This window comes from Erythrolamprus reginae, chromosome 5 (assembly GCF_031021105.1).
Source record: "Erythrolamprus reginae isolate rEryReg1 chromosome 5, rEryReg1.hap1, whole genome shotgun sequence".
Classification (NCBI taxonomy): domain Eukaryota; kingdom Metazoa; phylum Chordata; class Lepidosauria; order Squamata; family Dipsadidae; genus Erythrolamprus; species Erythrolamprus reginae.
This window is the reverse complement of record NC_091954.1, coordinates 98,755,310-98,768,288: the sequence shown is the minus strand read 5'-3', so window position 1 is coordinate 98,768,288 and position 12,979 is coordinate 98,755,310. Positions and strand designations below refer to the sequence as shown.

Sequence of the window (12,979 nt, the reverse complement as noted above, 5' to 3'; positions counted from 1 at the left end):
TTGGTTGTGAGTTCTGTGCCTTGCTCCATTTCAGAGGCTGGGTGGGGCTACATTCGGAGTACTGTATAAGATGCACCCAGATTTTTACCCTCTTTTTTTTTAAGAAAAAGATGCGTCTTATGCTCAAAAAATACGGTATGTGGTTTTTTTTAAAGACATAATCAATAAATCAATAGCATATAACAGCATGTGACTGAAAACCTAAAAGAATCAGGTAAGAGACCACCAGGAAATTCTAGTTAGGTCTGGAAGTTAACCTGGATGAACGAATGGCTTGAATCAAATTCTGAATTTTTCTTTTTCTTTATTCTGATGAGGATGATAAATGAGTATAGGTATTTGATTCCCAAGTTACCTGCCAGTGGTCTTAATATTTTTCATACCTCCTGAAAGGAAAGTGGAAAATATTGCAAAGGGAGGCTGTGGTTGCTGTAAACTCCAGAGGACAAATCCCAAGAAGGTTTAATGAGAAATATAAGCCCCGTTTCATTCAAAAGGATTTGTTTCTAAAGGAAGCTATTCCCAAAGAATGCATCCAGGAGGACAATTTTCTTGTGATGAAGGACCACATTTACAACAACAACAACAACTGCAACAAAAGAGATGGAAGGGACCTTGGATTTTTTTAGTCTAACCCCCTGCTTGGGCAGGAGACCCTACACTACTTCAGACAAGTGGTTATCCAACATTTAAAAAATTTCCAGTGTTGGAGCATTCACAATGTCTGGAGGCAAGCCGTTCCACTAATCAATTGTTCTAACTGTCAGGAATTTTCTCATTAGTTCTAAGTTGCTTCTATCCTTGATTAGTTTCCACCCATTGCTGTCCTACTCTCAGATGCTTTGGAGAATAGCCTGACTCCCTCTTCTTTGTGGCAACCCCTGAGATATTGGAACACTGCTATCTGAAATGAAAGAATGAAAGAAAAGATCAGCAAAAGGACCATTAACATAATTATATCCTTGCAATTAGCAAAAAAAAAAGAGGGCGGAGGGCATTTTTCAGAGGGCCTTTTCTTTTTAGCCCTATGTTTTGGCTATTTGTGAAATGCAGAAGCTGCCTTCCTGGCAGCACAGCAACTCTGAGCAGGTTACATGAAAAAAATAAGACAAGAAAGAGTTGGAAGTTACAGCAAAACCTAGCGTTAAGAGCTAAAATTCCAGGAGCCGGAGTGGCGCAGCTGGTAGAGTGCAGTACTGCAGGCCACTGAAGCTGACTGTAAATCTGTAGGTCAGCAGTTCAAATCTCACCACCGAGTCAAGGTTCACTCAGCCTTCCATCCTTCCGAGGTGGGTATAATGAGGACCCAGATTGTGGGGGCAATAGCCTAGCTCTGTTAAAAAGTGCTATTGCTAACATGTTGTAAGCCGCCCTGAGTCTAAAGAGAAGGGTGGCATAAAAATCTAAATGAATGAATGAATGAATGAATGAATGAATGAATGAATGAATGAATGAATGAATGAATAGGTTTGACATTGTTTTAAAACAGAAGGGGAAATGCTGTCCAGAAAACCTGTCTGTCCATTTCATAAAATCATTGATTCTCCTGTAATCCTTTTCCTCTCCACCAAGGTGTTTCCTCTCCCTCTCTTTTATATCCATGACTATGCAGTTGTACTCCCCCATTTCTGTTGATTGATTAACCTTTCTGATTATGCACCTACTTTATGCACCTACTTTAACTGCAGGGAAAATATTTACTGACCCCTCGCATCCTGGACATAAACTGTTTCAACTCCTACCCTCAAAACGTTGCTACAGAGCACTGCACACCAAGACTACTAGACACAAGAACAGTTTTTTCCCAAACGCCATCACTCGGCTAAACAAATAATTTGCTCAACACTGTCAGACTTTTTACTAAATCTGCACTACTATTCTACTAGTTTTTCTCATCATTCCTATCATCCTTTTCCTCCCACTTAGGACTGTATGACTGTAACTTGTTGCTTGTATCCTAATATTTTTATTAATATTGATTGTTTCTTCATTGCTTATTTTACCCCTATGACAATCATTAAATGTTGTACCACATGATTCTTGACCAATGTATCTTTTTCTTTTATGTATCCTGAGAGAATATGCACCAAGACAAATTCCTTGTGTGTCCAATCACACTTGGCCAATAAAATTCTATTCTAATACTACATCGCACTGAAAATCCCTCCTAGGATTTGGGATTGGGAAAATAATAGAGCCTAATCCAAGAGGTTGCTTTGTTGTTACCTGAGTCATTGGTACTATGCATCTTTAAATATTTATATGCAACGAATTCAAATGTGCTCAGAGACACATATTTTTGATGGCTGTCCAAGTCCCTTTTCATATTGTTTTATGTTATCACTATTATGTTATATATTTACACTTCAGGTTGTGCCTTCGCAATATACTGAATTATAAATTACCTAATCCCATTTTAGTGTAGTCTGGTATATTTATTTATTTATTATTTATTAATTGGATTTGTATGCCACCCTTCTCCAAGAACTCAGGGTAGCTTACATGTCGAAAAACAATATACAGTATACATAACTAAAAAATCCAATTAATATAACTAAAACTTTTAAAAAATATAATAGAGTTAAAATCATCCATTACCATTAACACATTGAAACATACTATATTCGTCGACCGGGTGCTAGGGTCTAATGGCCCCAAGCCTGGCAGCATAAATAGATCTTCTCTGGGGGAAGCTGATTCCAGAGGGCCGGGGCCCCTGCAGAGAAGTCTCTTCTCCTAGGTCCCGTCAAACAACATTGTTTAGTTGACAGGACCTGGAGAAGGCCGACCCTGTGGCACCTAACCGGTTGCTGGAACTCAGGCGGCAGAAGGTGGTTCTGGAGGTAATCTGGCCCGATGCCATGTAGGGCTTTATAGGTCATAACCAACACTTTGAATTGTGCCCGGAAACTAATCGGCAGCCAATGCAATCCACGGAGTGATGGAGATATATGGGTATGCCTGGGGAGGCCCATAACTGCTTGCACGGCTGAATTTTGGACGATTTGAAGTTTCCAAACACTCTTCAAAGTTAGCCCCAAGGTGAGCAAAGACTCGCTGTCCAAATAGGGCCACAACTGATGCACCAGGCGAACCTGGTATGGCCATGGAGGTAAGATTCCTAAATACAGTATTCTGCATTGAATCAACAGGTTATCTGACATTTTGACAATTCACTATTGGTCAGTTAAATGTTTATCTTTGATATGTTTGCGTAAGCTTTGCTCATTATATTTTTCTGTAGAACGTTTGAAAAAAATTCAGGAGGGAGAGGGGGATGAAGGAAGACAAGAAATTAAAGACAATAAAAATCCCACAAAAACGTATTTTATCATATAAAAAACAAATCATTTAGCTTAATTTGGAAACAAATAATTAAATTTTGATCACACAATGTAATATTCATCAGTCTTTCTATTATGACAGTAAAAAGGCAGCTCAAAAGTAAACATCATATATATACATCAGTCAAGACTATTAATCTAGGATGGTGCTATACTTGTAATGATGAACAATGATAATCTTTGCTCCCCTCCATGCTTGAGAAATCCATTATTCTGCATGTAATGATACATTCTGGGTTTTAGTACATAAGTCAAAACTACATTTGCATTTTTAAAAGCGTAATGTTCTTCATGACAGCCATATGAACAATCTTATGGGTATCAAGCCAGAATACCACATTACAGAACAAGTACAGAAAAAGAGAGTCCTTTCTTCCACTTTATACTTCTAATGTAAGTTAATAACTAATCCTTTTTAATTCTCTGGGGAGTTAGTAAACATGAAAAATAATCATTGTCAAATTAGACTCGTTTGAAGAGCGTAGGAAACGTGCTCAATAATTTAAAGACCGTTTCCCATTGATTTGCTAATCTACGTTTTACTAACTCTTTACACCAGAGTCCTTGCAGATAATGGTAATTACTGAGATGGATCTCCATTAACTGCTTGCAAAGAGTATGATAGATTCAGGATTATCTAAAGCATGTTCCGATAATGGTAATAATTCAGGAGTTTAGGTACTGTAATCTACTCTTCAGCAGGAAAAAAAAAATATAAGGAGAAATATTCTTAGTATTAAGGAATTTTTCATTTAGTGCTTTAGTGGAGTGAATCACTTAGTGGAGTGTAGCCTATGCCCCTCGTTATCTTCTATTTGCTCCTCATAGTATCACTGGCATGGTAAAGATTCAAATCAAGTTTTCAGTCTGAGAAATTCAGAGAACAAATTAGACATTTTAAACCTTGGGAAAACTAAAACCACTCATTGCATTTAGGCCAGTTCCCCTGTTGAATGAATTGGAAAGGGATTTGTTTGAGCAGCTCTGATGACATAATTGGACAACATCCTGGGGTAAAATCTCAGAAATAAAGTTTCTGGTGCAATCTCTGCTATGAGAGATGTACCAAATCAGCTCAGCCTAATTTATGGTTGATTCAAGAAACTGCAACTTTATTTATTTGTTTCTTTATTTTGTTAAATATATTTAATTTGTATTATATATTGTTTTCTGTTGCTGTTGTGAGCCGCTCCGAGTCTGCAGAGAGGGGCGGCATACAAATTTAATAAATAATAATAACAATAACAATAACAATAACAACAATAATAATAATAATAATAATAATAATGTACAAGATAGCAGGTACAAACATAAACATAGAAACATAGAAGACTGACGGCAGAAAAAGACCTCATGGTCCATCTAGCCTGCCCTTATACTATTTCATGTATTTTATCTTACAATGGATATATGTTTATCCCAGGCATGTTTAAATTCAGTTACTGTGGATTTACCAACCACGTCTGCTGGAAGTTTGTTCCAAGGATCTACTACTCTTTCAGTGAAATAATATTTTCTCACTTTGCTTTTGATCTTTCCCCCAACTAACTTCAGATTGTGTCCCCTTGTTCTTGTGTTCACTTTCCTATTAAAAACATTTCCCTCCTGAACCTTATTTAACCCTTTAACATATTTAAATATTTTGATCATGTCCCCCCTTTTCCTTCTGTCCTCCAGACTTTACAGATTGAGTTCATTAAGTCTTTCCTGGTACGTTTTATGCTTAAGTAAATACAGATAAATGAGGACAGTGGGACAGGAATGGTAGGCACGCTGGTGTGCTTATGCATGCCCTTTACAGACATCTTATTAATGGAGTTAAATCGACAGCAGACAGTCTAAGGTTAAAATTTTTGGGGGTTTGGGGAAGAAACCACAGAGTTGGGTAGCGAATTCCAGGCACTGATTACTGAAATTGTATTTTTTTGCAGTCAAATTTGCAATTGTTTACATTAAGTTTGTGTCTATTGTGTGCTTGTGTATTGTTGTGGTTGAAACGGGAGAGTCATTGACAGGTAGAACCCTGTAGCAGATAATTTTATGAACTATATTTATATTGGTTCAAAGGTGATGTAGTTCTAAGTTGCCTAAGCTCGAGATTTCAACTTTGATGGAATAAGGTATTCTGTTGTGAGTAGAGGAGTGGATATCCAGTGCGGGTTCCAGACAGGTGAGATGTATTTGAGAATTGGTCTAGCAAATGTTTTGTATGCTCCAGTTAGCAGTGTAATATTGCCAGAGAAGAAGCTATGTAAGATTAGAGTCACTATGACTACCCTTAGTGCCTTTTTGCCAATTTCTTATATTTTTATGCTTGCCCCTCTACGCTAGGTACATCTTCTTCAATCTTTGCAGTTTTGATTACAGTCTTCTTGGCTTTTCGGATGGAACAAGCTCTAATTTAACAGATACATGTATTTAGTTCTGCACAAAAAAAGGAGGAGTAACATGCTTTAGATCAGTACAGTATTTCCCAACCTTGGCAACTTGAAGATATCTGGACTTCAAATCCCAGAATTCCCCAGCCAGCATTCGCATTTTTAAAAAATGCTTTAGATGATGCTTGCAATTAGATTCCTCCTTTGAAAAAGGTAAAACTATATAGAAGCTACAATGCAGAAAACTGTTTGAGGAACATCTCATTGTACTTCACAACTTCCAGATGTTTCTTTCTACACCAACCATCTAGTGAAGCAACACACTACTGCAAAAGTGTGCACAGAAATTTTGTCTACTCTATGTGACTACTTTTACTATGTAAACCAGGGATGACATTCACATTTCCCCCCTAGCGGTTCTGTGCGCATGGCTTTGTGGGTGTGGCTTCGTGGGGATCATGTGACTGAGTGGGTGTTGCCAACTTGACCTCACTCACGGCAAGATGGAGCAGCACCATCCCACCAAGCTATCCCCACTAACCAACAGAAAAATTCATCCAAGTCTTCTCATGTTTGCTCTGTGTTTATGAGCCTGAGAAGGAGAAGAGTCCTCCAATAAAGTTGAAGGTTTAGAACAGGGAAAAAGGAATTTATCCTTAACATAGCACAAAAAGAGTCTGTGAAATTCATTATCATAAGGTGTAATGACGGCCACTATTTGAATGCATTTGATTAGTCTATGAATCTAAGATTCAAATGGGTATCAGTCTGAGCCAGAAATGATTTTGAAAAATCTAGCGCAGAGAGGTTGCATTTTCTGCATAGCAGTGGTGAACTCCAATTTTTTCTACTGGTTCTGTGGGCATGGCTTGGTGGGTGTGGTGTCTTGATGGCACGGCTTGGTGGGTGTGGCAGGGGAAGAATACTGCAAAACTTCCATTCTCACCTCTTCAGATCGTGCAGAATGCAGCTGCGAGAGCTATCATGGGCTTCCCTAAATATGCCCATGTTACACCAACACTCCGCAGTCTGCATTGGTTGCCGATCAGTTTCCGGTCACAATTCAAAGTGTTGGTTATGACCTACAAAGCCCTTCATGGCATCGGACCAGAATATCTCCGGGACCGCCTTCTGTCGCACGAATCCCAGCGACCAGTTAGGTCTCACAGAGTTGGCATTCTCCGGATCCCGTTAGCTAAACAATGCCGTTTAGCGGGACCCAGGGGAAGAGCCTTCTCTGTGGCGGCCCCGACCCTTTGGAACCAACTCCCCCCAGATATCAGAGTTGCCCCTACCTTCCTTGCCTTTCGTAAGCTCCTTAAAACCCACCTCTGTCGTCAGGCATGGGGGAATTGAGACTTTCCCTTCCCCCTAGGCCTATAAAATTTATGCATGGTATGTCTGTCTGTATGTATGATTGGTTTCTTAAATTGGGGTTTTTAAATTAACTTAAATATTAGATTTGTTTATATTGTCTTATTATTGTTGTTAGCCGCCCCGACTCTACGGAGAGGGGGGGCATACAAATCTGATAAATAAATAAATAAATTAATTAATTAATTCCAGGGGAAAGGATACTACAAATACAACTAGAGGTGGTATTTGCCAGTTCTCCGAACTACTCAAAATTTCTGCTACCGGTTCTGTGAACTACTCAAAACTTCCACTACCGGTTCTCCAAAACCTGTCGAAACCTGCTGGATTTCACCCCTGTTGCACACTCTTCACAAAGCTATAATGTGGGTTGTTTTAGTCTGCTGTATGAATTCAAACAATTATAATCGTGGAAAAGCCAAGGTTCAGTGTAATATGTGAACTTTTGCAGCCTATTCCATAGTAATAACTAAATAATAGTTTACATGAAAGCAGACACAGAATGAATAAATAATGGGAAACTACAGATTGTTTAACCTGAAGTTGCAAAGTCTACCTTACAAGTTAGTTATAAATATTTGATTTAACAACAAAGACTTTATGGGTTTTTTTTAAATGAATGGTTACAAGGCTTTGGTGGGTTTTTTTTTTTTGTTTATGAAATGAATAATGCTTCCAATTAAAATGATGCTTCCATTTAAAAGACAACATTTCCTGTTGTTGTGAATGGTAAGCTGCCTTTTTGCATCTTCTAAAGAACATATGAATTTCATTAAAAAATGATCTATGGTTTTAGGTTGCATGTGGCTCTCAGGTCAATTTCAAAATACCTCTGCAAATAATCTGTTCAGATCTCTTGTAAAGTACTTGCTTTTTCCTAACCGTTCAGCAAGGGGAGGAAAGATAACAGAAAGAGGAAAAGCTGATGATCTTAAAACTCAGGCTGCAAATCTTGCTGCCACATTATGAGACCCATAATACACAATACGCCCACATATACAAGCAAAGCTTCCCCATGTCCAATATGAAAAGGAAAGCAGTGCTTCACATTAAAGCTGTAAATCTAAACTGCTCTGCGGCTAAATCCTAGTTGAGATATAATTAAGAGCCACTTTGGTCTAAAGGTACCTAGAAATCAGGAGATTGTGAGTTCTAGTCCTATGATAGGCATCTTTAACCTCACAGCATTGTTGTTGTAGGGAAAAGAGGAGGAGGAAGGAGAACAATGTATGGTCTTGAGTTACTCATAAAGTACTCATAAACTCTGCCGCATGAATCCCAGCGACCGATTAGGTCCCACAGAGTGGGCCTTCTCCGGGCCCCGTCAACTAAACAATGTCAGTTGGCGGGCCCCAGGGGAAGAGCCTTCTCTGTGGTGGCCCCAACTCTCTGGAACCATCTCCCCCCAGAGATTAGAACTGCCCCTACTCTCCCTGCCTTTCGTAAACTCCTTAAAACCCACCTTTGTCATCAGGCATGGGGGAACTGAATCACCTCCCCCGGGCATGTACAATTTATGCATGGTATGTTTGTGTGTATGTTTGTTTAGTAAATGGGGTTTTTTAAATATTTTAAATTATATTTAGATTTGTCATGAATTGTTGTATCCTGCTGTGAGCCGCCCCGAGTCTGCAGAGAGGGGCGGCATACAAATCTAAATAATAAATAAATAAATGGGAGATTTCAAAGAAACCTTTAATAAAGATTGTTTTAATCAGGAGATAAATTTAGCTTAATATGTATTTGGATAAAATATGAATATATAAAGCTTCAGATTTATTTAGAGAAAAACCTATTTCAGAATGCCTAAGGTTATGAACACAATATTTTCCTGTTGCTTATTAAAACAGCTATGTGATCCTGAAAACAGATATGGCTGTTTAATGAATTCCAAATCAAATCAGCAGTCCATTCTTCAGACAAGCCACAATGTGATTTATTTGGCACCGACGTAGATGCTAGTTTTCATCAAATTTTTGGGAATGAAGGATCAATGGCATGACATGCATGAGATGAAGTATAGAGTGCTATCTAAACCACATATAAGAATGAGATTAAACCTGTAGACTTACATTATATGCAAAGGCAGAATGGAAATACACATAAGCAATTACATAGTCACAGAAAACCGAAATGCTTAGATTGTAAGTCTTTTAATTCACAAATCAGTTATTTTAAAATTGCTCTATATTTGCAGTAAATAATTAACTTAATGTGTTTTCTTTTTATGCAGTAATAAATATACCCCATAAATGGCCATATCAAAGACTTCAGAAATATTTATTTATAAGTAAATATTTTCAGGATTATATGGATTTTGTTATAGTCATTCTCACTGAAACCAAATCCCACTCAAGCTTTTATTGTCATGTAAAGACAGATAAGCCAGATGGTAATTTTATTTTGGCAGAACTTCAATTTGGAAGTAAATAATCAGGGATACAAACATCCCTGCACCTGGTTTTCTAAACACCTAGAAAACTGATAAGAATTTTAAATGAACTGATCTAAAATGTCATGCTGGCATTTAAGAATCTGGAAAACATCTTTCTTTTCTACATACTTCTATTACAGTTCACAAATTAAATTTGCATAGCCTAATATTAAGATGCATTTTTATTCAATGTTACTACATGCGGAGGGGGAAATGTGAATTGCAACATGTTAAGGAGACAATATTGGTTTTAAAAAAGAACCAGGTATTCAGATCAATCTGACAACATTCTATGCCAGATTAGATTGCTGTTCTTTACAGAGCTGAAGCCTTATTCACCCAGATCTCAGCCTGCTGTTTAAAAAGACAATTAGGCATTTCTACATTCCTCATTGAGGTAAGTAGAGTCAATTGAAATGAAGAGACTGAACGATCTTCTCAAGAAATGTTTCCGAAATATCTTATTGTGCAGAGTAGACATTGCACAGATTTACACGGATACCAGTAGTATGCAATTCACATAAGATTAACCTAATACACGTTAATCAGAAAGACTCATAAATTTATGTCTTCATCCACATCTTGATAACTGGCAGGTTCATCTTTTTCCACTTTTTTTTTACATTTCAATTCACATGAAAACAATGACAACATTCCCAATGACTTCAAAACATAAAAAATTAGTTTGTTCTAATAGAGAGGGAAATATGCACAATTCACAAAGGACCCTGTTAATGGTCAGAGAATCAACATAAAACTTTTCAAGGGATTTATTGCACTAACTGCAACTCCTGTTAATGTTACGGGATACAATAAGAGACCATTTATTTTTATATTACACCCATAAAGATCAATCCTCAGCACTAAAACAATGCATTTTAAAGTTCTGCTGGGCTGCTACAATTGTTTAGGATGATCTGGCAAAGGGACACACGCGAGGATAAAGGGAATGAATGAAAGATACCAGGGTCTTCAGTTAAAAACCTAATTGTTTCTCATCACCCAGTGAAAACGGGTACTTGTAAAAATGTCAGGAAAAAGTATTAAGCCTTGCTCAGAGGAATTTATGCAACATACGTGGGGAAAGATCTAGCAATACCTGGATACCTAGCAGAGAGGCAGAAACAAAGGAGAAAAAAAGAATCAAACCCAAAAGACTATCACGAGCAAGTGATAAGAGTATTTCCCAAATATTGCAATGTGGATTTTTTTTCTCTTTCCCTAAATATTTGGAGCCTTTTATTCTGCTGAAATAGAAGGTACTAAGATTTTTTTTTAAAGCATTGTGGGGTTTTTTTGTCAGTTCTCCTAAAGGACACACGTTGTACTTCGTTTACCCGAGGGATGGGATTTTATTTTTTTTAAGGATCCCCCTTTTTTTAAAGGCTGCACAAGGCGAGCTGGGCGCTCCGGCGTTCCCCGAACGGAGCTGCTTTCACCGCAAGCCAAGCCACCCAGGAGGAGCTGTGCTGGTGTGCACGAGCGGCTGGCGGCGCTTACCTGCCCGAGAGAAACGCTCTGATGGGAAGCCGCAAAAGGGCTTCAGGTGCGGCTGCCAACCTCAACCCGTTGCCTCGCGCTGAACCTGTGCGAGAGGCAAGACCGCCGCCTCCAGGACCGCTTCTGTCGCGTTTTGTAGCGCCCGAAGAGTTTTACTCTCCCCCGCCCGTCCTTTTTCCCTTCGCCCCGCCTCTTCTTCCCTAATACGGTCAAAGCCTCGCCCATCATTCCCACTCTGGCTTCTAATTGGTCCTTTCTCTCTCATCGGCTCCTCCCCCTCACCGCTGCCTCTTTTTCTCTCCCTCCTCACCTTCCCGCCCTGTTTTCTTTCTCCCCCCTCCCCGTCCTCGCAAAGCTTTTCGGGACCTGTAGTTTTTCTGAGAAGCGGACTACATGTCCCATGGGCTCACGCGGTCGCCGGCTAGTTCCGGACAACGCCTGGTGTGTGTGGTAACAACGGTGGCAGCGGCGAGAGACAGAGACAGGCAGAGAGAGCGAGCGAGAGGAGGTCGCTTCTTTTCCGGCACGTACTTCCGGCAGGAGCGACGCGGGGAACCTGCTCGGGAGTCCTAGAGGCTTCGCGGGTCAGGTGAAAGCGAGAAGTGAGGTAATGTGGCGGAAGAGGCCCCCTTCCTCTGTCTCTTTCGGGTGTCGCCAAGGCAATGCCCGGAGGTGGGAGTGGGGGTGTCAATGGTAAATTTGCGTAAGGCCTGACCACCCCACAGAGGTTACGTCGACCTGTATGCGTAAGGGGGGTTTCAGCATCGGAGGGCCCGGTGCATTCGGGCCTAGCCCTTCCCTGGGCGCCGCGAGAGAAAGTGTGAAGGAGGGCAGCGACTTGTCCTCATAGCTGACTGAGGGAAAGGGCCCCCTTCTTTCCTGAAGGCGCTCAAACCTTTACCTCGAGAGAAGCAGCTTCTGATACCTGAAAGAAGGATTTAGGTATGGAGGGTGAAGGGTGAATATGAGTCGGGAGTTGCTTGGATGAAGATGTCCGCCCTTCCGTAGCTGTAAGGAGAGTAAATAAATAAATACATACATACATACATACATACATACATACATACATACATACATACATACATATCATTATATGGAGGGCGGGGAAACGACAGCAACCTGTCTCCTTGGAAGGAGGAGGATAACAGCCCAGAGCATCTGCAGGAAGCAGGCTCAGCCCTTCTGATCTTGCTGAGGGAAGCTTCCCTTTCTGGGACCCTGATTGTCTGTGGAGGGTCTCTGGGATGCCTTTGGATAGGCAGGCCTCAAGTGTTGGAATGAAAACTCTCTGTTGAAACCTGCTCTTTATAAAGGGCAGAGGGGTTGTATTATCCTTCGCCTGAGAAACTGTTTCAACCTGCCTTCCATGAAGACAAAAAAAAAGGTACTTCAGCAGGAGTATGAAGGATATTATATGATGCATCTGCACACACACCCAAAATGCATGCCCATTCTTGGAAGGATGTGCTTGTTGGAGGATGGGAAAAATGGGAGCCGCTCAGGAGGGAAAAACTTCGGTATTTCTGCTTAGTAATGGTGAAGTATCTTGTCATATGACCAGATCTCAGGAATTATATAATTCCAGAGAGTGATTCCTGCTGTCTAGTTTTATGGGAGTTCTCTTCAACTGGTCAGGTTTGAAGGAAACACACCGAAATAGCTTTTGTTTAAATATAATATGCTTTTCCCCTGCATGGTGAAGTTCAGGCTAATGCTGATGTTGGTACTATTAACATTGATAATGTTCATTCGTGGACCCTTGCTCTGGGTCCTAGATGTATTGTAGTTGTTTGCAATTGGTCAGAGTGAAACTTTAATGATATAAATATAGAAGTGCTTGGGTTTGCAACCAATGATCCTATCTGTTTCATTATATTTTGATGCAATGTTTACACAGTATCAAAATCAGACATTGGCGAGAACCTTTCTTGTCGTAATGTCTTGTTAAA

General features: G+C 39.8%; 2 protein-coding genes across 2 annotated transcripts in view; one reads left to right on the top strand and one right to left on the bottom strand.

The window, feature by feature from the left end:
* The window catches only part of SERPINI1 (serpin family I member 1), a 186,313-nt gene extending 175,072 nt beyond the window's left edge, over positions 1-11,241 (bottom strand). Inside the window, exon 1 of the mRNA XM_070754139.1 lies at positions 11,031-11,241. The gene's annotated coding sequence lies outside the window, so the exon portion shown is untranslated. The remainder of the gene's footprint in view (positions 1-11,030) is intronic.
* A 58-nt stretch (positions 11,242-11,299) lies between these two features.
* The window catches only part of PDCD10 (programmed cell death 10), a 37,375-nt gene continuing 35,695 nt past the window's right edge, over positions 11,300-12,979 (top strand). The window contains exon 1 of the mRNA XM_070753569.1: positions 11,300-11,637. The gene's annotated coding sequence lies outside the window, so the exon portion shown is untranslated. The remainder of the gene's footprint in view (positions 11,638-12,979) is intronic.